Genomic DNA, 19,840 nt, shown 5'->3' on the forward strand with positions numbered 1-19,840 from the left:
ATGCATACCTGTAGGAATGGTGAATATAGTAGGACATTTCTCCACCATATGTGAAGAAACATATGCTGGTGAATGAATTGCAAAGAACACCTTTGCCAATGATAGCAGAGATTGGAGTACTAACTTCATTGGACTCCTGATTCTGTGGATTTAGGAAAACTTCAAAACACCCCACCATTGCTCTCTTCCACTATAGCTGACCAACAACAAGAAGAAGATCCCCATTCAAATATAGAATGCCACTATTCAGAACAGCTCGAATCGCAATGTTCATTACCTGTGACAGATGAGTTCACGCACCCTTAATCCACAATCTCCCCAAATTCACTGCTTTCTATATCATCTATTCCGGATACAAAAGGATGAATTAATAACATCTCAATGGTGAATCTGAACTGATGATTCTTCACTAGACATCCTTTCAAGAAATCCTTACTATCCTTTGAAATCCAAGAAGGAATTTTAGGCAATTCATATCTATCAGCAATCCTCTCGCAAGCTTTTTTAGTTGTTTCATTAGGGTTCGTGTAACAGCCTCCCGGTAGCAACTCCGTACATTCTACTGTTCCGGTGACCGGTGTCAGTCCGGACAGCTAGAACGTCCGGAAAAATATTTAAACTAAAGTCAGGAACCATAATTAACTCAAATATTAATAAGAAAAATTTAGAAAAAGTTTTAGAAATAAAATACAACCAAGTTAAATGAGCCGGTGCCCTAGCGATGGGTAACCTAGTGAGAAGTTGCGGTTCTCGCAACTTCAGACCCTAGACCAGGAAAAATTCATAAAATAATTTTTGGGACTCCAGAGAAGGGTCATTGAGGTTCCTATGGCATTAGAATGCCAAGAAAATATTTAGAAAAATTTTTCAATCGGTGCAGACAATTTTGACCCGTTAAGCCAAATGGAGGGCATTTTGGTCATTTCGCCTTCAGAGGCGATTTTTGGCCGACTTGTCCAGTTGAGTAAATAATTATTATGACATAAAATATGAATTAATGTTGATGAAAAATTAATTTAAAGTTAGTAGAAAAGAAAAGAAAAGAAAAATAAGGGAAATTAGGGATAATGACATCACATGATGTCATTTACTTACTCCCAACCAATCAAAATTTAACAAGCCTTCTTAAATCACTTAAAAGAGTCAAAATGGACCAAAAAAATTCTGGTCTTCTTCTTCTTCTTCAGCAGCCGAAAATCCCCTCCCTTTTCCTCCATAGATCTTATTCTCTTATACCTTAAAACCTTTGATTTCTCACCCCAAAATCTATAAAGTCATTCACTAAAATTGGTCACCCAACCTTGCTAAAGTGTTTGGCAGCCTAGAAAAGGAAAGAAAGTGAAGTTTAAGCTTGAGAAAATTCTGCCCTATTTAAGGTTAGTGCCTATTTATACACATATCTCTCTCTTTCCATGTTAGAGACCTAAAATGAGTAAGAATTTGTAAATTAAATGAATAAAATCTATGTGTATGTCCACCATAGAATTCGGCAGCCCTAAGGAAGGAATAAGATTGAGTGTTTTTGATGGACTTGGAGTGAACTAGAGATCATGTTTAAAGTATATATATATATAAGGATAATGAATTAGTTAGTTTAACTAAGGTAACTTGTGTGAACCTTGAATCTGAGCTAGGGTTTTGGGAGAGAAACTTGGACTTTGCTTATGAAATGGTGAATGAACATTTTAATGGTCAATTAGTGACCATTTGAGGGAAGTTGACCATAACTTGAAGTGAATTATGGCATTGCAAACTGGTTTGGTATGCTGCCTAGTGTAACCAGCAGGGTGGCTGTGAGTCCAGCCTGTTTGGACAGCCATAATTTTGGCTGTGTAGGTTCAATTGGTGTTTGGCCAATTGGACATGAAACTAGACACATAATGGCACAATTTTTCTGAAGAAACCATGCCCAAAAGACCAAAGCAAGTGGACTAAAAACTGGCCCAAATCTGGATGTCCTGCAACCAGATTCTGCAGAATGACCAAATGAACAGTAATTGTTCATTTGGCCATAACTCATTGTAGAATGGCCTAATTGACCTGAAATTTTTACAGCAATAAGTTAAGATATAGAAAAACAACTTTCATGAAGAAACCTACCCCAAATTATGACCAGAACCTATCCAACAAGGCAGTTGTAATCACTGTTCACTGCACTATAGATATGGTCAGTTCTGCAATTTTTCAATCTGGCCAGTTGTGGTTTTTAGACCATAACTTGAGTTACAAAACTCCAAATGGAGTGATTCAAAAAAGGAAATTCAACTAGACAAAATAAGTAACAACTTTCATGTTATCATTTTCTCAAATTCCCACTGTAACAGTCACTAATAGAACAGTAAAATTAGGGTACAAAAACTAAAAATTCTGCTCCCTTAGTTTTAAGCTTAGAAATGGTATTGGTGATTAATTCCAACAAGTTTTGAATGCAAAATGTGGTACATTGGGAGTGTTAAAACCAATGTACCTATTTTCTATGCAAAAGTCAACATTTTTGTTGACCAATGAAATGAATAGTGACACCAAAACTTGAAATTCAAAAATTGAAGAATTCAAAAGTATCAAATGCCCTAGTATACCTAACAAGATTGGTTTGGATAGTTTGGCATGCCAATAGGGTTCGATTAGCGATCGCACATGGCATTATGCCATTCTCGTGATTTCATGGCTTTTAGCCATTCGACCTTGTGTTGATATTTGGCCTTGTGCCTATTGTCATTACACTTATTAGCTGCTGCCTGCCGGGAGATGCACATGTGACCGATGGTGTGACGGCCCGAGGTACTAGATACCCAGTGCCAGTTTACCCGTTTATCCAGTCCAGTCGTCCAGTATAGGTTACTTGGGCAACCAAAAGAATGAAAGTGGATAAAGTTAACGAAATAAATGATTATAACAAGTACAAAACAAGTAAAACATCGATACATTCAATGCATATTTATTTCTGTTATTTCTTTCTATTTTATTATTTGCACCACTAAGCATTATTGCTTAGCGCGTTGCTTTTGCCACGCATAGGTTCTGGAGATACTGATCGAGAGCCCAGTAGACCGCAGACTGGGTGAGACCATCCTACAGCTCTGCATAGTATCCGTGTCACCTCACCACCTACAGTGCATTGGTAGGATACTAGGTTTCATTTTGGTATTTTGTAACTAACTTTTATTTTCTCATATGTAATTGAACTTATGTAATATATTTTGATGTTCATGTCACACCCTACCCCTCTGTAAGGCATAACATGATCCCGTAGTATACCTAATGAATTACCAACTCCGTCTACTGATAATCCATTAATTACACTACAAGGGATTTTAAAAACTTTTCTTACTTCTTTTACAGTGGTGAGCACTATTTACAGTGTGAAAGACTTTGGTGAATCAAGTGAAACAACTAACTCATTTGATTTATTTGGAATATCTGTAAAAATTTTGGCAAGGTGCCATTTGTATTTTGGACAAAACAGTTCTTCAGAAAACCTGTAAAAAGCACTTCAATATATTTTCAAATCTCAACTCCAACATTTTTATCAACACAACACATTTCTCAAGTCAAATCCACAGTGATTTTCAAAGACTAAGATAGAAAGATATAACACAATTTTTACAAGCCAAATAACTCATAATTATTTTACAACTTTACTGTACAACTTAAATTTACAACTGCTCAAAACCAAGAACAAAATATACATACAGTGAATATACATTACAGTACAAAATGCCACATGTGGTATACTCACTATACCCAAAAATCTCTCACTGGCGATACTAGCGACCTAACTGCTCGCCTGTCTATCTCTCTACTGCGACAAGAATAAAGCTATCATTGAGACAATGTCTCGATGGTGCACACCCATTACCAAATACCACATTTAAATCACAATTCATAAATCATATCAATAGTGGATACTTAAAACCATAGTTAAATTCAAGACAATAAATGTCAACAAGAATTTAAACTCCATTTGTTAATATCACAATAATTTTCAATAAGTCAGATCATGGTTGAATTCAATAGACAATATATGTCAATAAGAGTTTAAATCAATTTCACAATCTCACAATACATAATAACACAATTCGATCAAATAATCAAGAATACAGTGTTGCCAATCTATAACACAATTTAGGCCATGACACAATTTTTCCATATATGCCGTGTTGTACACCACGACAAGACATGCTCACCCCAATAATCGAAATCAATGAGGAGGAAGCTAGCTATATAATGAGAACTCATCCATACTCACCTCGGTGGGAAGTCAAAGAGGAGGAACATAATCATACTCACCCGGACTAATAAGTCAAAGAGGGAGGAATAATCACACTCACCCCATTAATGGAGGAGGAACATATTATCGATGTCATGCCAATTGTGAGTCAAAACAATTCCAAACATTTTATTCAAATGATCCGTAAGAATCCAATAAATTTCCAAAGTTATAATTTCATTCACAAAATGGCAACACAATTCGTAATTCACTTCAATTTCCACAAAACCATTTACATGCTTTTCAATCAATAAGTATCCATCAAATACCATTCAAACAATTTTTCACAGTTTCAAACCATTCACAATGTTTTTCAATCAATAAGTGTCCACCAAACACATTTCCACAATTTAAAACAATGATATGCAAATAGTCAATATTTATTTCCATTGAAAATAATTCAAAAGAAACAGTTGTTGTGCACAAACCTCGATGGTACTCCCCCGATCCGACTCGTGTTTCCTTCCCTTTTCTGAGTCTTTGGTAATCGAGAAACACAATTTGAAGTGTTTGATTACTAATTTAAACTGTCTCTATCGATGGTGTTTGGTAAATAATGCACTGAACTCAATTATTCACTTAATCACCTAATATACCGACCCTCGTTGCGTTTTAGGTAAATTAGGTTTTAGTGTCGTTAATATGTCACATTCGATAGGGTTTTAGGGTTGGTACGTGTTACCAAAGTCATTTCCTTGCTTAGTGCATTTTAATGCAAATTGCTGGATTCCGGGACACTGGTTTGACCTAACCGGACGATCTAGTTCCCTCGATTTTCGGGTCTCGGTCGAAACTACAAATTTGTAGATCTAGGTCTTATTGCACGCGGTGCAAAATTTCAGGTCAATCCGAGTTAAGTAGACCAAGTTATGGTCATTACACTATTGCTGGTCAAGTGGTACCATTTTAGGTCAATTTTAGGTCAAATTGGTCAATTCTGGTTCGGCCAGTTTTTGGACCCGAACTTGTGCAAGTTGTTTGACTTGCTTATGGTCATTTCTGGGCTTTGGTGGCTTCATAAGACTTGTAGGTATGGGTCTTAACTATTCTTGGTCAAAATTTCAGGTCAATTGGACCTGGTTTGAGTGAGTTATGGCCTAAACACTCACTGCTGCCCAATTGGTCATTTTTCAGGTCCTAATTGCACCTAATCCGAATTGGTCATTTTTAGGTCACCTTGCAAGCAGAATTTTGGCATGGTTTCTCAATGAAAGTTGGCACATTTTGTGCCTAGTTTCACCTCAAATTGGTCTCATACCAATTGAGGTTACACATTCAAGGTTATAGGCTAAAATATACACTGCCCTCAATATGCAATTCACATCCCAACTTCAAACACACACTTACCTTTGCAAGGTTTACTTCCATACCCTACCAAACTGTTTTGGCACATTACCAACAACATTTTCTACATAACATTAGCATTATTTTGGGCAGATTCCAATCACCCTCAACACATCAAATATCATTCACAATTACAATTTCTAAGTACCATTACAAACACACCTAAACATTACAAACTTTACATACACTTTACAATGTAAATTGACATACATATCATCAATCCTTCTAGGTCAATATGCTGCCCACACTCCCTTCAATATACACCATTATTCAAGTGTCCACAAGCTGCCACAATTCATTCATCAACATCACATTGCCGTACCATATGCCAATTCCCATCAAAGTGCATCATTCACCATATATACATGCATTAAATCACTAGGTTACTAAATCACCATGATTAACATTATTTCTCATCAATTATATACACAAATACCTCATCAAAAACGTGACCCATGGCTGTCCAAAATGGCAACAACAATAACCCTTCAAACTCAAAATTTTCCTTCACCAAACCAATACCCATAACATGCATAAAAACTTTAACAAAGGATTTCTCAAAAATGCAAACTTACCTTTATTTGTAACTTGCTAAACCTTGATTAAACTTCTTGATTTTGGTATCAAGTTCTTCCTTATGATGTGTAGACAATTTTTGATGAAGAAATCTAAGTGATTGGAGGTGGAATGGAGGGGTGGATCAAGCTTGAATGAAAATGGCCATGGTGATTTCTTCACTTCTTCAATTCGGCAATGTTGAGGAACCTTGGAGAAGATGAAGTTTGATGGAAGAAATCTGCCCACTTAGCATATATTTTAATCCCATAGTGCCCCACTTACTTAAGAAAAATGATTTAATAAGATTTAAGTGCTAATTACACAATTTTCACTCCACTTTTGGCTATTTACATTAGGTACCACTAAACTAATTTTTCATTTTATTTTCTAAGTGTAATGTTATTTATTTTTAATGGACATTTAGGTCAAAAGACAATTCGGGATGTCAAATGACCATAATGCCCCTGTTCGGTTTGCATTCCCGATTTTTCAGTAACACCTGGTTTTGTCCGTTTTTCGATTTCTCACTTTTCTTTGTACTAATTATTTAATTTTTCTTTGATTTTCTAATGATATTTATACTTCAATAAGGGTCTATTTAAGTCCTAAAAATATTTTCCAGGGTTCCCCGCAGTCCAGGGCTAGTCAACGGTCCATGCCGTGACTTCTCGGTGCGGTCACCCATCGCTAGGGTTTCCGGCTCGCTTAACTTGGTTACATTTCTTTGCTATGATTTTTCCTTTTTTTTTCTTGTATTTTCTTTTCTTGTATTTCATTATTTTATGTCTCCTCACTCATATTAAAGTGTGGTTCTAGGCATCCTAGCTGTCCGGACAGCATTGGTCACCGGGACAGCAGAACGCACTACTGAACTTAGGGGTGTTACAGTTCATGTAAATAATGAAAATTGTGTTTGTGAATGGAAAAGTGAATATTTATCTGTGACTTGTACATGACTATCACATGAGCTGAATGATTGAGAAATGAAATTGAAAAATATTGAGATTTTGATAATGGAGCCTGAGAAGATTGAATGTGATTTTTGGAAGTGTTTTTCACAGGTTCCGAAGAACTGTTTTCTCTATTTACAGCCGGTACTCTGCCAGATTTTTTTTTTTTAAATTTTCGGAACCTCAAATAAATTATAATTTTAATAAATGGCTTAACTAAATTATATTCCACAAGTTATATTCAAAACTATTATAAAAATTAATTAAGATAAAATAGAGTGTTCCGGATACACCGTGTGACATAGCTTACTCGAATATACTGTACACGGGTAAGGGGTGTCACATTTAGTGGTATCAGAGCACGGTTTAGGCATTTCTGGACCTAGATTGAGTCCATACCATACATTGCATTTGAAAGAGTCGAGGTGACACTAATGCAGATCTGTTTGTCTTTGTTATTTTGAATAGGATATGGACCCTACATCTCAGAGGGCAATTGAGGAGGAAGTGGAAAGTCATGCTCCACCTGCAGCAGCTGAGACTGGGGGCATGGGAGAACCTGCTCCGCCAGCTCAAGCAGAGCCTGCTCAGCCTCCACAGGCCGTGTTTCAACAAATGGCCGAATTCTTCAAACAAATGGCTGGGGTAATGCCACCACCACCACCACCTCCACAACCAAAATCACACCTGGAAAAATTGAGAAAGTTTGGAGCAGTGGACTTCTTTGGCAGGAGAGAAGATGATTCTGTTGCAGCCGAAAATTGGTTGAACAGAACAGGCAGAGTTTTAAAACAACTCCACTGCACCCCAGAGCAAAATCTAGAAGCTGCTGTATCTCTGCTACAAGATGATGCATATGAATGGTGGGATACTGTGTCCAGTGAAGTACAACCAGAAATAGTAACTTGGGACTTCTTTCTCTCAGAATTCAAGAAGAAATATGTGGGTAGTGTATACCTAGAAGAGAGAAGAAGAGAGTTCATTAATCTGAGGCAGAGACAACTGTTAGTGGCCGAGTATGAGAAGGAATTTGTCAGATTGAGCCGCTATGGAAGGGAGATAGTCCCTAATGAGGTCGAGAGGTGTAAGAGATTTGAAGAAGAATTAAATGACAATATAAAGATCATGATCACTGCCTTGGGAATCACCGACTTCACCAAGTTAGTGGAAGCTGCAATAAAAGTTGAAAAGGTTAGAATAAGTGAGCAGACCAGAAGAGAGAAACAGCAGAAGAGGGGCCCAGGTCAGTTTAGTTCATCTCCTATATTTGGAAAGAAGTTCAAGGGTCCACCTGCACAGAGTTCAGGTCAACCACAAGGTCAAGGTCAGTCTCAGGGGCCCAGGCCACAGTTTACCCCTAGGAGAGGTCAGTCCACACCATCAGTGGGCAGCTCTCTAGGGATGGGGTTCAGGGGACCAGCCCCAGCATCTTCTGCATGTCCACACTGCCTGAAGTGGCACAAGAGGGAGTGTTGGAGAGTGACTGGTGCCTGCTTAAGGTGTGGGTCAATAGAGCATCAGCTGAAGAACTGTCCACGCAGAACTACTACAGCTGCTCCAACACAAGTAGACAGACCTACTCCTGCATCACAAAGGGGTAGGAAATCTGGCAAATCTGAGGCAGTGGGACCATCTCAAAGGCCTGCATCTGAGCCAGCAGAGAGGCCAGATAACAGACCACCTGCCAGAGCCTATGCCATTCGAGCCCAGGAGGAGCAAGATGCCCCGGACATCATCAGGGGTACGTTCTCCCTCTACAATACATCTGTGCATGCATTGGTGGATCCAGGATCCACTCATTCATACATCTGCATCAACCTACCCGTAGAAAGGGGGATACTAGTAGGGGAGAGTGACCAAGACATTCTGGTCACTAATCCATTGGGCCACAGTGTAGTGGTGAACAAAGTGCACAAGGGTTGCCCGTTAAAGATTCAGGGGTATGAATTCTTGGCAGACTTAATTGAGTTGCCTTTTTATGAGTTTGACGTGATTTTGGGAATGGACTGGTTGTCACGTCATCAGGCAATAGTTGATTGCAAATTGAAGAGAATTTCTCTGAAAACTTCTGAGGGTAATGAGATCACGGTTGTGGGTGAAAGGACAGATTTCCTGTCCAATGTTATCTCAGCCACAGTTGCAAGAATAATGATGAGAAAAGGCTGTGAAGCCTACCTAGCACATGTGGTGGATACTAGGCAGGCTAAGCCAGATCTGTGTGACATATCCACAGTAAAGGACTTCCCAGACGTGTTCCCTGAAGAGTTGCCTGGTTTGCCACCAGAAAGGGAAGTTGAATTTGCTATTGAGACACTGCCGGGTACAACACCCATTTCCATTGCTCCTTATAGGATGGCACCCACTGAATTGAGGGAGTTAAAAACTCAGTTGCAAGAGTTGCTTGATAAGGGGTTCATACGCCCCAGTGTGTCACCATAGAGAGCTCCAGTGCTATTTGTAAAGAAGAATGATGGGACTTTGAGGCTTTGCATTGATTACCGGCAGTTGAATAAAGTGATTGTGAAGAACAAATATCCGTTGCCTAGAATTGATGATCTGTTTGATCAGTTGAAGGGAGCAGGAGTATTTTCTAAGATTGATCTCAGATCAGGGTATCATCAGTTGAGGGTGAAGGATGCAGATGTTCCAAAGACTGCATTCAGGACCCGATATGGGCATTATGAGTTCCTAGTGATGCCCTTTGGCCTAACAAATGCACCAGCAGCATTCATGGACCTTATGAACCGTATCTTCCATCCATACCTAGATCGGTTCGTAGTGGTCTTTATTGATGATATTTTGGTGTATTCCAAGACCAGGAAAGAACATGATGAGCATTTGAGGATTGTTCTGCAAACCCTGAGAGAAAAGAAGCTGTATGCTAAGTTGTCCAAGTGTGACTTTTGGTTGAATGAGATTGCATTCCTTGGACAAATAGTGTCAGCTGATGGGATTAGGGTGGATCCCAAGAAAATAGAAGCAATGATGGAATGGAAGCCTCCCAGGAATACAACTGAGGTCAGAAGCTTCTTGGGGCTAGCTGGGTATTACAGAAGATTTGTGAAGGGATTTTCCTTAATAGTTGCTCCAATGACCAAGTTGTTACACAAGAATGTCAGATTTGACTGGAATGACAAGTGTCAGACCAGTTTTGAGAAGTTGAAGGCTATGTTGACAGAGGCACCGTGCTAACACGATGTCGTGAAAGGACTTTGTTGTCTACAGTGATGCCTCTCATAATGGGTTAGGGTGTGTATTGATGCAAGAGGGGAAGGTGGTCGCTTATGCTTCCAGGCAGCTAAGGCCACATGAACAGAATTACCCTACCCATGATCTAGAGCTTGCAGCAATTATCTTCGCACTGAAGATATGGAGGCATTACTTATATGGTGAAAAGTGCTACATTTACACAGACCACAAAAGCCTGAAATACTTGCCAACCCAGAAGGAGCTCAACCTTAGACAGAGACGATGAATTGAGTTCCTGAAGGACTATGATTGTGTAATTGACTACCATCCTGGGAAGGCAAATGTAGTTGCTGATGCTTTGAGCAGAAAATCCATGATAACTTTGAGATCATTGAATGCCCGTCTATCTTTGGTTCGAAATGGAGCTATTTTGGCTGAGTTGCAAGTGAGGCCAAACCTGCTACAGCAGATTTTAGATGGACAAAAGGCAGATGAAAAGTTAATGGCTATTATGAGTAAATTCTCAGAGGGAAAAGCAACTGACTATGAGGTGAAAGCAGATGGGTGTCTGTACTACCAAGGAAGAATATGTGTACCAAATAATGGGGAATTAAAAGCCAGTATTCTGAAAGAGGCGCATGCCAGTGTTTATGCTATGCACCCAGGAAGTACAAAAATGTATCACGATCCAAGCTTGATATTGGTGGCACAGTATGAAGAAAGACATAGTGACTATGTGACTAAATGCTTGACATGTCGGCAAGTCAAGGCGAACATCAAGTTCCATCAGTTTGCTATAGCCTATACGCATACCGAATGGAAATGGGATCGGTCACCATGGATTTTGTAAGTGGTCTACCTCTCACCCGGAAGAAACATGATGCGAGATGGGTGATAGTGGATAGATTGACGGTCGACACACTTCTGCCGATTAGGACTAACTACTCACCGGAGAAGTTAGCGATTGTATATCGGTGAGATAGTTAGATCGCATGGAATTCCACTTTCCATCATATCCGATCGAGACCCAAGGTTTACATCGAGATTCTGGAAGAAGTTGCATGAGTCCTTGGGTACACAACTCCACTTCAGCACAGCTTTCCATCCTCAGACGGATGGGCAATCAGAAAGAGTAATCTAGGTAAACAATTGAAACCAATGAAATTGATACGAATATTGAATTAAAATGATAATAATAACATGAAATATATGTCAGGTCCTTGAGGATATGCTGAGGAGTTGTGTCATTGAATTTGAGGAAGTTAGGATAGATACCTCCCATTTGCGTAATTTGCATACAACAATAGCTACTAAGCTAGTATCCAAATGGCCCCGTATGAAGCCTTGTATGGGAGGAAATGTAGAACTCGGTGTCTTTGGGTGAATTGGGCGAAGACAAGCTGGTAGGGCTGGACACAGTGAAACAGACTGAGGAGAAAGTAAAACTAATCAAAGCCAATCTGAAGGTTGCCTCAGACAGACAGAAATCTTATGCCGACTTGAAGAGAAAACAAATAGAATATGTGGTTGGCGACAAAGTGTTCCTCAAGGTGTCACCGTGGAAGAAGGTATTGAGATTTGGAAGAAAAGGTAAGTTAAGCCCTAGGTTCATTGGTCCATATGAAGTCATTGAACGTGTGGGTCCAGTGGCCTACAGGCTAGCTTTACCACCAAAGCTAGACAAGATCCACAATGTGTTCCATGTATCTATGTTAAGAAGATACCGCTCAGATCCTTCACATGTCATCTCCAGGGAAGAAATTGAAATACAACCGGATTTGACATATGAAGAAGAACCTCTACGGATCCTGGCTCGGGAAGTAAAAGAATTGAGGAATAAGCAGATTCCACTGGTGAAAGTGCTTTGGAGGCACCACAACACCGAGGAGGCAACTAGGGAAAGTGAAGAAACTATGAGGCAACAGTTCCCTCAACTGTTTGCATCAGGTAAATTTCGAGGACGAAATTTAAATTAGAGGGGAAGAGTTGTAACACCCTCCTGGTAGCAACTCCGTACATTCTACTGTTCCGGTGACCGGTGTCGGTCCGGACAGCTAGAACGTCCGGAAAAATATTTAAACTAAAGTCAGGAACCATAATTAACTCAAATATTAATAAGAAAAATTTAGAAAAAATTTTAGAAATAAAATACAACCAAGTTAAATGAGCCGGTGCCCTAGCGATGGGTAACCTAGTGAGAAGTTGCGGTTCTCGCAACTAGGAGCCCTAGACCCGGAGAAAAATTCATAAAATAATTTTTGAGACTCCAGAGAAGGGTCATTGAGGTTCCTATGGCATTAGAATGCCAGAAAATATTTAGAAAAATTTTTCAATCAGTACAGACAATTTTGACCCGTTAAGCCAAACGGAGGGCATTTTGGTCATTTCGCCGTCAGAGGCGATTTTTGGCCGACTTGTCCAGTTGAGTAAATAATTATTATGACATAAAATATGAATTAATGTTAATGAAAAATTAATTTAAAGTTAGTAGAAAAGAAAAGAAAAGAAAAATAAGGGAAATTAGGGATAATGACATCACATGATGTCATTTACTTACTCCCAACCAATCAAAATTTAACAAGCCTTCTTAAATCACTTAAAAGAGTCAAAATGGACCAAAAAAATTATGGTCTTCTTCTTCTTCTTCAGCCAGCCGAAAATCCCCTCCCTTTTCCTCCATAGATCTTATTCTCTTATACTTTAAAACCTTTGATTTCTCACCCCAAAATCTATAAAGTCATTCACTAAAATTGGTCACCCAACCTTGCTAAAGTATTTGGCAGCCTAGAAAAGGAAAGAAAGTGAAGTTTAAGCTTGAGAAAATTCTGCCCTATTCAAGGTTAGTGCCTATTTATACACATATCTCTCTCTTTCCATGTTAGAGACCTAAAATGAGTAAGAATTTGTAAATTAAATGAATAAAATCTATGTGTATGTCCACCATAGAATTCGGCAGCCCTAAGGAAGGAATAAGATTGAGTGTTTTTGATGGACTTGGAGTGAACTAGAGATCATGTTTAAAGTATATATATATATAAGGATAATGAATTAGTTAGTTTAACTAAGGTAACTTGTGTGAACCTTGAATTTGAGCTAGGGTTTTGGGAGAGAAACTTGGACTTTGCTTATGAAATGGTGAATGAACATTTTAATGGTCAATTAGTGACCATTTGAGGGAAGTTGACCATAACTTGAAGTGAATTATGGCATTGCAAACTGGTTTGGTATGCTGCCTAGTGTAACCAGCAGGGTGGCTGTGAGTCCAGCCTGTTTGGACAGCCATAATTTTGGCTGTGTAGGTTCAATTGGTGTTTGGCCAATTGGACATGAAACTAGACACATAATGGCACAATTTTGCTGAAGAAACCATGCCCAAAAGACCAAAGCAAGTGGACCAAAAACTGGCCCCAATCCGGATGTCCTGCAACCAGATTCTGCAGAATGACCAAATGAACAGTAATTGTTCATTTGGCCATAACTCATTGTAGAATGGCCCAATTGACCTGAAATTTTTACAGCAACAAGTTAAGATATAGACAAACAACTTTCATGAAGAAACCTACCCCAACTTATGACCAGAACCTATCCAACAAGCCAGTTGTAGTCACTGTTTACTGCACTGTAGATATGGTCAGTTCTGCAATTTTTCAATCCGGCCAGTTGTGGTTTTTGGACCATAACTTGAGCTACAAAACTCTAAATGGAGTGATTCAAAAAAGGAAATTCAACTAGACAAAATAAGTAACAACTTTCATGTTTATCATTTTCTCAAATTCCCACTGTAACAGTCACTAATGGAACAGTAAATTTAGGGTAGAAAAATTGAAAATTCTGCTCCCTTAGTTTTAAGCTTAGAAATGGTATTGGTGATTAATTCCAACAAGTTTTGAATGCAAAATGTGGTACATTGGGAGTGTTAAAACCAATGTACCTATTTTCTATGCAAAAGTCAACATTTTTGTTGACCAATGAAGTGAATAGTGACACCAAAACTTGAAATTCAAAAATTGAAGAATTCAAAAGTATCAAATGCCCTAGTATACCTAACAAGATTGGTTTGGATAGTTTGGCATGCCAATAGGGTTCGATTAGCGATCGCACATGGCATTATGCCATTACGTGATTTCATGGCTTTTAGCCATTCGACCTTGTGTTGATATTTGGCCTTGTGCCTATTGTCATTACACTTATTAGGCATTACATTTGCCTGGAGATGCACATGTGACCGATGGTGTGACGGCTCGAGGCACTAGATACCCAGTGCCAGTTTACCCGTTTATCCAGTCCAGTCATCCAGTATAGGTTACTTGGGCAACCAAAAGAATGAAAGTGGATAAAGTTAACGAAATAAATGATTATAACAAGTACAAAACAAGTAAAATATCGATACATTCAATGCATATTTATTTCTGTTATTTCTTTCTATTTTATTATTTGCACCACTAAGCATTATTGCTTAGCGCGTTGCTTTTGCCACGCGTAGGTTCTGGAGATACTGATCGAGAGCCCAGTAGACCGAAGACTGGGTGAGACCATCCTGCAGCTCTGCATAGTGTCCGTGTCACCTCACCACCTACAGTGCATTGGTAGGACACTAGGTTTCATTTTGGTATTTTGTAACAAACTTTTATTTTCTCATATGTAATTGAACTTATGTAATATATTTTGATGTTCATGTAAATAATGAAAATTGTGTTTGTGAATGGAAAAGTGAATATTTATCTGTGACTTGTACATGACTATCACATGAGCTGAATGATTGAGAAATGAAATTGAAAAATATTGAGATTTTGATATTGGAGTTTGTGAAGATTGAATGTGATTATTGGAAGTTTTTTTCATAGGTTCCGAAGAACTGTTTTCTCCATTTATAGCCGGTACTCTGCCGGATTTTTTTTTTTTAATTTTCGGAACCTCAAATAAATTATAATTTTAATAAATGGCTTAACTAAATTATATTCCACAAGTTATATTCAAAACTATTATAAAAATTAATTAAGATAAAATAGAGTGTTCCGGATACACCATGTGACATAGCTTACTCGAATATACTGTACACGGGTAAGGGGTGTCACAGTTCGAACCTCAAAGTGATTTTCCAGTAAACATCTCGAAAACCATACATCCAGGAGCCCAAATATCCGAGGGAAATTCCTTAATATTATGAACGAGAGTCTCTAGTGCCATATGGAAAGCAGTCCTAGTAATAGAACAATCAAACTTCCTCTTCTTGGTCTTCTGAACTTTCTTGGCCAATCCAAAATCCCCAATCTTGGGCACAAAGTCACCATCACCACTAGGCACGAGCAGCACATTATCTGGCTTCAAGTCACAATGAGCATAATCATGACTGTGGATATAATCAATACCCTTAAGAATAGACCTTGTGAGTCTCTTCACATTCAATTCAGGCCACCCACAACCATCCGATCTCTTTATAAGATCAGCAAGGGTTCCTCTAGAAGTGTACTCCAACAACAGATTGTAAAGCATCTTTTCATCCTTACTCATAGTGGTTTCTTCACCATAACACTCAAGAACGTAGGGACAGTTACGAAGATGGTTGAAAACCTCTTTCTCCTTCTGAAGCGAACTTGAGGAAGAGACCTCCGCTGATTTAACAGCCATAAGTGGTGGATACAATGCTCTTCTTGATTTGGGTTTCTTCATGTTAGCATAATTATAGCAATTATCATGATTATAGGAGATTTGTGTAGCATAATTAGAGCATTAGCATGATTATAGGAGATTTGTATAGCATAATTACAACAATTATTTTTCTTGTCTAAATTAGCTCATATTCTCATGTATAAATAAATGTAATATCTCTGTAAATAAATCACAGACAAATACACAATCCTTTCCTTCATTACTTGTATTCTTTCTTCTAACATGGTATCAGAGCCGTAAAGCTTTTATTTCTAGTTTATGGGGTTTCTCTTCTCTCTCTACAACCTGTTCTAGTTCATTCTTTCATTCCTGTTATTATACCATTTTTTTTTCCTCCTCATCTTGTTATCAATGGAGAAATCTGATATTTCAAAACCTATTGCAACAGTTCTAACTGGTTCCAACTATAATCTTTGGGTTCAAGGAATGAAAAGTTTTTTAATAGGTCGCAAGCTTTAGCGTATTGTTATCAGAGATATCACTACGCCGACAAGAGAGAACAATGAAACTGATGCAAAATTTGTTGACCGTCTTGAGGATTGGGATAGTAAAAATCATCAGATCATCACCTGGTTTCGCAATACCTCTGTCTCGTCCATCCACATCCAATTTGCTAATTATAAATCTGTAAAAGAAATCTGGGATATTTTGGCTAATCGATATCAGACCACTGGACTTGCCCACTATTATCAGTTGTGGACTATTCTTCATAATCTGAAACAAGAAGTAGGTCAATCTATGAATGATTTTCTTGCCCAGGTCCAACCCATTTGGAATGAAATATCTCAGGCCAAAATCAATGAAGATCATCTTCATCTCATTTAAGTTCTAATGGCTCTTTGATCAGAATACGAGGCCGTTCGAGCGTCCCTGCTACATTGAAATCAACTCCCATCATTGGATACTGCTATTCAAGAGATTATTTTTGAAGAGACTCGTCTCACTTTGGATAAAATTCCTCAATTTGAAACTGCTCTTGCAACTACTCGATCCTCACATCAGAAATCTAGCAATCAACTCTGTAAGAATTGTAATCAAATTGGTCATGCTTTTGCATATTTTCCTACTATAGAATGTAGATATTGTCATGGTTACGGTCATATTCTTGAATATTTTCCCACACGCCCTCCAAGACCAAAAGGAGGGCATTCTAAATTCAAAAATGTCTCAAAGCCTAGATCTTCCTCTATCATTGCTATTACTGCTACTGAGGGTTCTACTGCCATCACCATGAGTGATCTTGAGGCACTATTCAAATAGGTTATCTCTTCTAATTCTCCTGTTGCCATGTCTGCCACTCCAGGTAATTATTATTGGCTTTTTGACTTTGCATGTTGTAATCATATGACCACTAATCTTAAATTCTTGTCTTCTGCAAAACCTGTATCTTCCTTACCACCAATCCATACTGCAAATGGTACTAAAATGAACATCACACATACTGGTCATGTGTCTACCTCAAATTTTCATCTCCCTGACACCTATTATATCCCTAATTTAGCACTCAATCTTATTTATGTTGGTCAGTTGTGTGAAAAAGGACTAAATGTTATTTTTTCTTCCCATGGTGTCCAGGTACAGGATCCACAAGCGGGACAGATTCTTGGGGAGGGTCGCAAAGTGGGTCGATTATTTGAGCTTGCATCTTTACATCTTCCTCAGAGATTTGTGTCTGCAGCTACAATCCCTAATTCCTCCATTCACCAATGGCATCTTCCTCTTGGCCATGCTTATGCCAGTAAAATTCAACCTTTAATTTCTCGTGGATTATTAGGATCTACTAAGTTTGAGTCATTTAATTGTTTAAATTGTCAGCTTGCAAAACAACCTGCATTATCTTCTTCTCATAATAATACTACTTCAGACACTCCTTTTCGTTTAATTCATTCTGACATTTGGGGTCCTTCTCCTATTTCTTCAATAAATGGTTTTCGTTGTTTTGTGATATTTATTGATGATTATTCTTGATTTACTTGGATATATTTTTTGAAACATCGATCTGAGTTATCACAAATTTACATCACATTTGCAAAAATGATTAAAACTCAGTTCTCTTATGACATTAAAATTCTCTGATCAAACAATGCCATGGAATATCGGGATTCTTCTTTACTTCAATTTGTTAGTCAACAAGGCACTATTGTTCAACGTTCTTATCCTCACACCTCTCAACAGAATGGGCGAGCCGAACGCAAGCATCGCCATATTCTTGATTCTGTACGTACTCTTCTTCTTTCTGCCTCATGTCCAAAAAAATTTTGGGGAGAAGTAGCTCTTCATGCTGTTTATATTATTAACCATCTTCCTACCTTGGTTCTTTATAATTTATCTCCTTTTGAAAAGTTGTTTGGACAACCTCCTGACTATTCCATCCTTAAACCTTTTGGATGTGTTTCTTTTGTTCTTTTACAACCTCATGAGCATACCAAATTAGAAACCCGTGCTCGTCTATGTTATTTTCTTGGTTATGGCATTGAACACAAAGGGTATCATTGTTGGGATCCTGTTTCTAATAAGTTACGTGTCTCTCGTCATATTACCTTTTGGGACAATACTATGTTCTCTTCTCTTTCCAAATTTCATCACTCTGTCAATACTGACTCTCTATTTTTCTCTGACTCCTCCAAAGAGCTATTTCCAAGTCCTGATCCAGGTGATTGTGATGTGCTCAATATTAGCCCAACTACACCTGCCCCTGTTGAATCTGCACCAATTATTGATCTAGTATCTGCGCCTGCATCTCCTCCTAGCACTACTCTTCGTTGTTCTACCCGTGTAAGAGAAACTCCTCATTATCTTTCTTATTTTCACTGTTACTCTACTATTGCAACCCTTCATGAGAGTACTGACCCTCTTTGGCAGTAAGCTATGACTGACGAACTTCAGGCTTTAGAGAGAACTCATACTTAGGATTTAGTTGATCTTCCACCAAACAAGACCCCTATTGGTTGCAAATGGATTTACAAAATCAAGACCCATTCTGATGGAACTATTGAACACTACAAAGCTCACTTAGTAGCCAAAGGGTACACTCAAGAGTATGTTATCGACTATGAAGAAATTTTTGCTCTAGTGGCCCGATTAATATCTATTCGCAGTCTCTTAGCCATTGCTGCAGTTCGTAAATGGAAACTTTTCCAGATGGATGTCTAAAATGCTTTTCTTCATGGTGATTTAACAGAAGAGGTTTATATGCATCCTCCTCCTGGTTATCATTCTCCTCATAAGGTTTGCAAACTTTGGCGAGCCTTATATGGATTAAAACAAGCTCCCAGGGCCTGGTTTACCAAATTTAGTTCCACTCTTGCTCAACTTGGTTTTGTAACACCCTCCCGGTAGCAACTCCGTACATTCAACTGTTCCGGTGACTGGTGACGGTCCGGACAGCTAGAACGTCCGGAAAAATATTTAAACTAAAGTAAAGAACCATAATTAACTCAACTATTAATAAGAAAAATTTAGTAAAAATTTTAGAAATAAAATACAACCAAGTTAAATGAGCCGGTGCCCAAGCGATGGGTAACCAGAGGGAAGTTGCGGTTCTCGCAACGAGGAGCCCTAGACCCTCCCGGTAGCAACTCCGTACATTCTACTGTTCCGGTGACCGGTGACGGTCCGGACAGCTAGAACGTCCGCAAAAATATTTAAACTAAAGTAAAGAACCATAATTAACTCAACTATTAATAAGAAAAATTTAGTAAAAATTTTAGAAATAAAATACAACCAAGTTAAATGAGCCGGTGCCCAAGCGATGGGTAACTAGAGGGAAGTTGCGGTTCTCGTAACGAGGAGCCCTAGACCCTGGGAAAAATTCATAAAATAATTTTTGGGACTCCAGAGAAGGGTCATTGAGGTTCCT

The 19,840-nt window shown here is 38.5% G+C and overlaps 1 pseudogene; it reads right to left on the minus strand.

Moving 5' to 3' along the window:
• Window positions 1–161: 161 nt before the first annotated feature.
• On the minus strand, window positions 162–15,981 carry LOC131180977 (mitogen-activated protein kinase kinase kinase 20-like; annotated as a pseudogene).
• Between the last annotated feature and the right edge of the window lie 3,859 nt (window positions 15,982–19,840).

Source organism: Hevea brasiliensis, chromosome 6 (assembly GCF_030052815.1).
Source record: "Hevea brasiliensis isolate MT/VB/25A 57/8 chromosome 6, ASM3005281v1, whole genome shotgun sequence".
Lineage (NCBI taxonomy): Eukaryota > Viridiplantae > Streptophyta > Magnoliopsida > Malpighiales > Euphorbiaceae > Hevea > Hevea brasiliensis.